Genomic DNA, 6,826 nt, shown 5'->3' on the forward strand with positions numbered 1-6,826 from the left:
TTGATTTAGCTAGAGTAGAGGCATAATAGCCAGGCAGAAGTTGTAGCTTGGCAACCGCGGCCACTGTTCTTTCATCACTAGCGGATGCCTAGAGGTTTTTTTTTTAAGGGAAGATTTTGAAAGCTGAAGTTCATTTAAGGGAGTCTAGTCAAAGCATGGAAACTGAGGGTGGGTGTGAGGAGAGCTGTTGGAATTAGGCAAAGGAGAAATTGTGAATGTGTCTGGAAACAGAGGCTGAGACACAGCGTTTACTCTACCCACTGCATGGATCAGAAATCCAAATGGGATCTCAGAAAACAGTGTTGCATTTCTCTTCAAGGTTCAAAGCCATGCATGATGCAACCCTGGAATTCTGAGGCAGGAGAATTGTGAGTTCAAGGTGGACTGATCCCCCCCCCTCTGTCTCTCTCTCTCTCTCTGTTTCTCTCTGTCTCTGTCTGCCTTTGTTTCTGTCTCTGTCTGTCTCCCCCCCTCTCTCTGTCTCTCTTTGTCTCTCTCTGTCTCTCTCTCTCTCTCTCTCTCTCTCTCTCTCTCTCTCTCTCTTCCTCTCTCTCTCTCTCTCTCTCTCTCTCTCTCTCTCTCTCTCTCTCTCTCCATGTATTATTCATTCAGCCTAGGAGAAAACAAAGTGAGCGTGAATTTAATTTTATGAATCATAAATATACACACAAATTGTTCTAGAATCTCAGCCATGTAAGTTAAAGGCAAACAACGGTGAAACCTAGTCAAGTCCCATGACAAATAGGGCAGGAGAAAACAAAATGTTCTTTCCTGGTTGTTAATACCTTAGAGAAATGAAAGAAAAGGAACCTGGGAGAACTCGACCAGGCACACAATTTATTGCCCTTGAGAACATTGCTGCAGATCAAGTGCATTGCTGCGGGTAATATTCTTGAAGTCCGCAGAACTCCGGCATTACAAATAATAGTCTAATCTCTACTTCTGAACTTACTGTTACAGAAACCAGGGGATGGCTTTTAACCTGGCCCAGCAGCTTTCAAAATTGCTAGTGTGGGCTGGAAAGATAGACAAATGGTTAGAATACTTTCTGCCCTTGCAATGGGCCTGAGCTTGTTTCTCAGGACCAGCATGGTGGCCCACAGTAGTCTACAATTCCAGTTCCAGGGGATCTGATGCCCTTTTCTGCCCTTCATGGCACCAAATATACAGGGGATGCCACACCCCAGCACATGCCACATGCCACACATACACACATACAGTCAAACAAAACATTCATTAAAACCAAACCAAATAAATCTTGCCAGGTGAAGTAACGCATACCTTTTGTCTCAGGACTTTGTGGGTAGAGGTATGTGCATCTCTGTGAGTTTGAGGACATCTTGGTCTACATAGCAAGTTCTTGTCCAGCTAGGACTACATAGCAAGCCCCTGTCTAAAAAATCTAACCAGTGTCCTTGTCTGACACACACCAATAAGAGAGGGTTGTGAGTATTTAAAATGATCTGAAAATTTAAAGTTATATCCATATGATCAGACATAAAGAGATAACTATATAGAAACCAGGTTTTTTTTTTTTTGCAACCTACAATCACTCTAGTTTGTACGTTGAAAGAGTAAGAGGAGCAATTAGGAGTCATTGGGATACGTCAAGCATAGGCAAGTTAAAGATTTTGATAATATGCCAGGCATAGTGGCACATGACTTTAATCCCAGCACTTGGGAGGCAGAGGCAGGTGGATCCCAGTAAATTCGAGATCAGCCTGGTTTCCAAAAAGAAGCCAGGGCAGTCAGGGCTATTACACAGAGAAGCCGTGTTTTGAAAAACAAGCAAACAAAAGAGTTGCTTATACACAATCACTTTTAAAGATTTGCTCTCTCTCTCTCTCTCTCTCTCTCTCTCTCTCTCTCTCTCTCTCTCTCTCTCTCTGTGTGTGTGTGTGTGTGTGTGCGCGCGCGCGCAAGCGCCTGCGTGGGCGCGTGTATGAGCGCAGGTGCCAGTGGAGGACAGTAGCTGTCAGATCTCTTGGACCTAGAATTATAGAGGGTTCTGAGATCCCAGTTATGGACGGTGGATACCAAACTCATGTTCTCTGCAAGAGCAAGTGTGAGGTGAGATTCGGAGGCTCGTGTTGGGTGTTAATGTCCTTGGCTCTCAGAAACTTATTTGGTTTCCAGGAAATTCATTGTGTTGATATAAGAAAAACAACTTCTTACACCTCATTTCAAGCCCTCATTAGGAATGAATCACTCTCTTTACCCCCCAAAATCTAAGACACCATCCTGCTTCCTTATGATTACGCATGTGAGCATGCAGGTACACACACACATATACACACAAATTTAATAAAGAGGCTAGAGTAATTTCCTAGGACAGTTAATCTTGTTTTTAATAAATATGAGGTCTACTTCATATTTTAAACTTGTTGTCTATATTGTGGCATAGGTTCTTGGGTTACGTACATATTAAATTTAAAAAATGACAAGGAGATACGATCCATGGTCCAGGTGGAATGGTATTACTGAAAGCCTATATGGGCTTCTTCACTAATTACATTTAAATAAACTGGCCCTGCTAGTGAGGCAACAAATAAGTCTTAGAGTGACAATTTGTCTTTGATTTGTAGACTTCTCTGGCTTTTTGAATGTTCCCATTTTCAAGCTTAAAGCTAGAACTGTTAAAATAACCATACCATGTCTCAGGACTTCAGCAGCTTGACCCCTGACTTTCCTGACTGTTCATAATGATAATTGTTTTTACTCTACATTTTGTTGTTTAAAATATAATGTAAAGAATGAAATAGTCACATAGAAAATAATCGCAAGCTGGTTTGGTGGCTTTTGTTTGTCTATTTGATTTTGTCTTTCTGGTTTTGTTTGTTTCTTGAGACCGAGCCTCATGTATTTTCCAGGTTGGCATTATTCATGATGGAGCAGAGGATGGCCTCAAACTTGAGATCATTCTGCCTGTTTCCTGGGTTGAGATTATAGGCATACCCCTTGGGCCTGTAAATCCTAAACAGCAATGGTGGTATCAAACTCTGAATTCATTGGAATGATAATTTACTAATTCATTTAGTTATTCCACCATGGTGCAAAGTTTACTATTTCATTCTTTATCCTTTGCTAGGTTCTGCAAGTATAAAGATAAACTAAATAATACTGAGCTTCAAGACATCTACAGTCTAAGAGACAAGGAAGTTAAGCCCACAAAGATGGGCAATAAAGAGAGACAGGGAGAAAACCTAAATGGCAAATGAGAGGCAAATAACACTTTGCAGGTCTCCAGTGTTCAGAATGTGCACAGCTAGATCCCAGGTGCTTAAGGATGTGCATGACCGAGCGACTTCATTGAAATTCAATATTGGAAAAGAGAGAGTTGGAGAGGTTTAGAAACTCTGGTTATCATAAAGTAGGATGAGAGAGTACAGCACAGTCACAGCTGGCAACAGGATGGTGGAGGGGAGAGTAATAGAAAGTAGGAGGAGGGGCAGAGAGAAATTGTCATGGCAATAGAAAGAGAACAGAAAAGCAGTGTGAACCTAGCTGATCTGGGAGCTCCATGGTAGGCTAGCTCTTGAAAACACTTGTGTTTCTCAACACAGAAGCATAGGGCTGTAATAAAGAACCAACTTGGAAACTCAGGTCTGACTTTTCTACTTTGAAAAAGTCCCTGATGCAATTAGAAATATTGGAGAGTGAAGCCTTCTTTCCCTTTCAGACTGGAAGCTTCAGTATCCAGGTAAAGGAGGTCAGAAACAGAGCAGGGATATGTGATTGCACATAGGTCATGGGAGCTGATATATGCCGAAACTGTCAGCTCTCTCTCTATCCAGTACTGTCTGGTAAGCGGCCTTCAGTGGCTTTCCTGGGTGATGGAGGAGCAGAGATTAAGAGCAGAGCTCAGCATCAGTTGGGCTCTGGGAAAACAATGAACTCTAGATGAGGTAACTTTGCATTCCGCATTACTTTGTTCTCTGGCCCTAAACCACTCTAGCTGACCAGCTGGCAACTACATAAAGAGAACAAGAGATTAATAGCTCTCATCCCTTGCTGGCTCCAAGAGATGAATAGTTCAAGAAAACAGAAAGCAGCACAGATTGGTGTAAGAAGTTTATACCCGTGGGTAAACTCAAGTACCTCAGCAGAGACTACATAGTAGGCTAGCTATGTATTTTCTTGTGTATGGTGTGTGTGTGTTCTTTTATATTCATATATTCACAACATTCCTTAATCATATATTATGACCTTTAATTTCCATTATTTTGATTTCCTGTTTGTTTTTTTTGTTTGTTTGTTTTTTTGGTTTAATGTGTATAGGTGTTCTGCCTGCATGAGTCCACCTTCATGAAGTGCTGGTAGAAATGGGGTTGGACGCTCTTGGCCTGGAGCTACAGACAGGTTGTACACTGTCATGTGGGTGGTGGCAATTATCTGCAAGAACACCTAGTTCTCTTAGCCACTGAGCCGTCTCTCAGCACCCCTCCACCCCCGTTTCAGTTTAAAAAAAAAAATTAAGGTTTTTCTTTTGTTTCCTGTTTTACATTTGCTTCTGTATTTTTTCTTTTTAATCATATTTTAAAAGAATTTGGTTTGGGGCTGGAGAGATGGCTCAGTGATTAACGGCACTGGCTGCTTTTTCAGATGACCTGGGTTCAATTCCCAGCAACCCCACAGTGGCTCACTTTTACCTGTATCTCCTGTTCCAGGGGCTACCCTCTTCTGATTTCCACAGGGACCAGTCTGTTTTCTAGATGTGGCAAACAGACTACAGGTAAGGCAAAACATACGTATGATGCAAGTAAGGAAAGATATGAAATTTTAAAACAAATCTTAAAAAAAACCAAATGATTTTGGTTTACTTAACAATGAGCAGCATAGCAAGTTATCCCTTGCAGTGTGATAGTAGCATGCATAGATTGGCAGTAACGAGGAGCGGAGCAAACTCATGCCTGGGACAGGAAACGTTACCAACTACCCAGAGCTAGTGAGGGGAATAGATGTTGGAGGAGAGCCCACTACTGCCACTTTACTAGACCCACATAATCCCAAACACCATTCTAAATATTTGTCTTTATGCCCACAGAGACGTATAGCTCTCACTCCTTATCCAAGAAGCTTCTCAACAGCAAGCTGAAACAATTACAGAAAACTGCAACCTGCTAAAATGCAGAGAACAACTGAGCATGTGGTGCCTCACCCCAGTTGATACATCCACAACACAATGGCCGCATCTAAGACTCAGAGGATACTGAGAAAGAAGAGGTGGAAAGATCTTAAGACCCAGAGGACTGAGAAGTCTGCTGGGTAATTAAGTCTCCTAGAAATGACAGAGAAGCTATACCCATTATACCATAACAATATGGCTTCCCAAACAAGACCCAAGCAACGACCACACTAATCGACATGCTAATGTGGAAAGGGCAAATCTCAAGGGGCTCCATACCTAAACAAAGAACTATAGACAGCTAATAATCCTCAGAAATCAGCTGCCTTATTAATTTTCCAATACCAAGTGCTTAACCCTGAAATCAACAATAAATGGACTCAGCAGGATGAACACACACGAGCACACACATACACACACACACACACACACACACACACACACACACACACACTTACAGAAACCACAAATTTGAAAGGGGTGGGCATGGAAGGCCTGGAGGGAGAGGACATGGAGGAGTTGGAGGAAGAAAAGGGAAGGAGGGAAGTGATGTTATAATTTTAATTAAAATAAAAAATATTAATAAGACACAAATTATGGTTTATATTATTTTTGCACTCACTGTGCCTGATGCTATTAGTCTTAGGTTGAGGATGCCATGGTGCTTGGTTTTTAATTTATTTTTATATCTTGTTTACTGTTATTTGCTGTTGTTTTTGTTTTCAAGCCAGTTTCTCTGTGTAATCCTCGGCTGTCCTATAACTTGCTCTGTAGACCAGACTGGCCTTGGATTCAGAGATTTCTTGGATTAAAGGTGTGCACCACCACCACCACTAGGCTTTGTTTACTTATTTTTCCATGGTGCTGGGGACCGAGGACAATACCCTAAGCATGTTGCATAGGCAATCTGCCAGTTCAACTTGCTCTGCACACAACCCATTTCTGTTCAAACTTCAGTGAATACTTTAAATCAAAGAATTGGGGAAATTAAAAACATAGCTAGCTGATGACTAAGCCCAAAATAGGTATGTCTAGTTTAAGCCAATCCTGTGTATCTATCCCTATAGCAACAACAAGGCATCATTGAAAGTAGTTTGAAATTTTTTTTATTGTAGTACACTGGAAAATAAAGAATAAATGGGCTAGACCTCTAGAGGACCAAAACTGAACTAAAAGACTGTAAAAATGCATACATATAGCAATCAAGTAGTGTAACTGAAACAATAACACAAACTATACAAAGACCTTTATATAGACTCATCCCTGAATTCTACCAGACCTTTAAAGAAAACTGCTACCAATGTTCTTTAAAGAATACAAGAAAAGGGGCTAGAGAGATGTCTCAGTGGTTAAGAGCATTGGCTATACTTCCTAGAGGGCCTGGATTCAATTCCTAGCACCAACATGGCAGCTCACAACTGTCTGCAACTACAGTTCAATGGATCTGACACCTTCATACTGACATACATGTAAGTGAAATATCAAATGTATATAAAAGATCAATTATTTTTTAAAAAGAACATAAGAAAATATATAAAGAACACAACAAAAATATAAGCCAACATCCTTGATTAATATAGATGCAAAAATGCTCAAGAAAATACTTGCAAACTGAGTTAAAAAACACAATAAAAAGATCATACTCTATGAGCAAGATCTTTTCATTCTAGGATGAAAGGCTGGATTAACATAAAAGGCAGT

This window comes from Acomys minous, assembly GCF_964271855.1.
Source record: "Acomys minous genome assembly, chromosome: 7".
NCBI classification, from domain to species: domain Eukaryota; kingdom Metazoa; phylum Chordata; class Mammalia; order Rodentia; family Muridae; genus Acomys; species Acomys minous.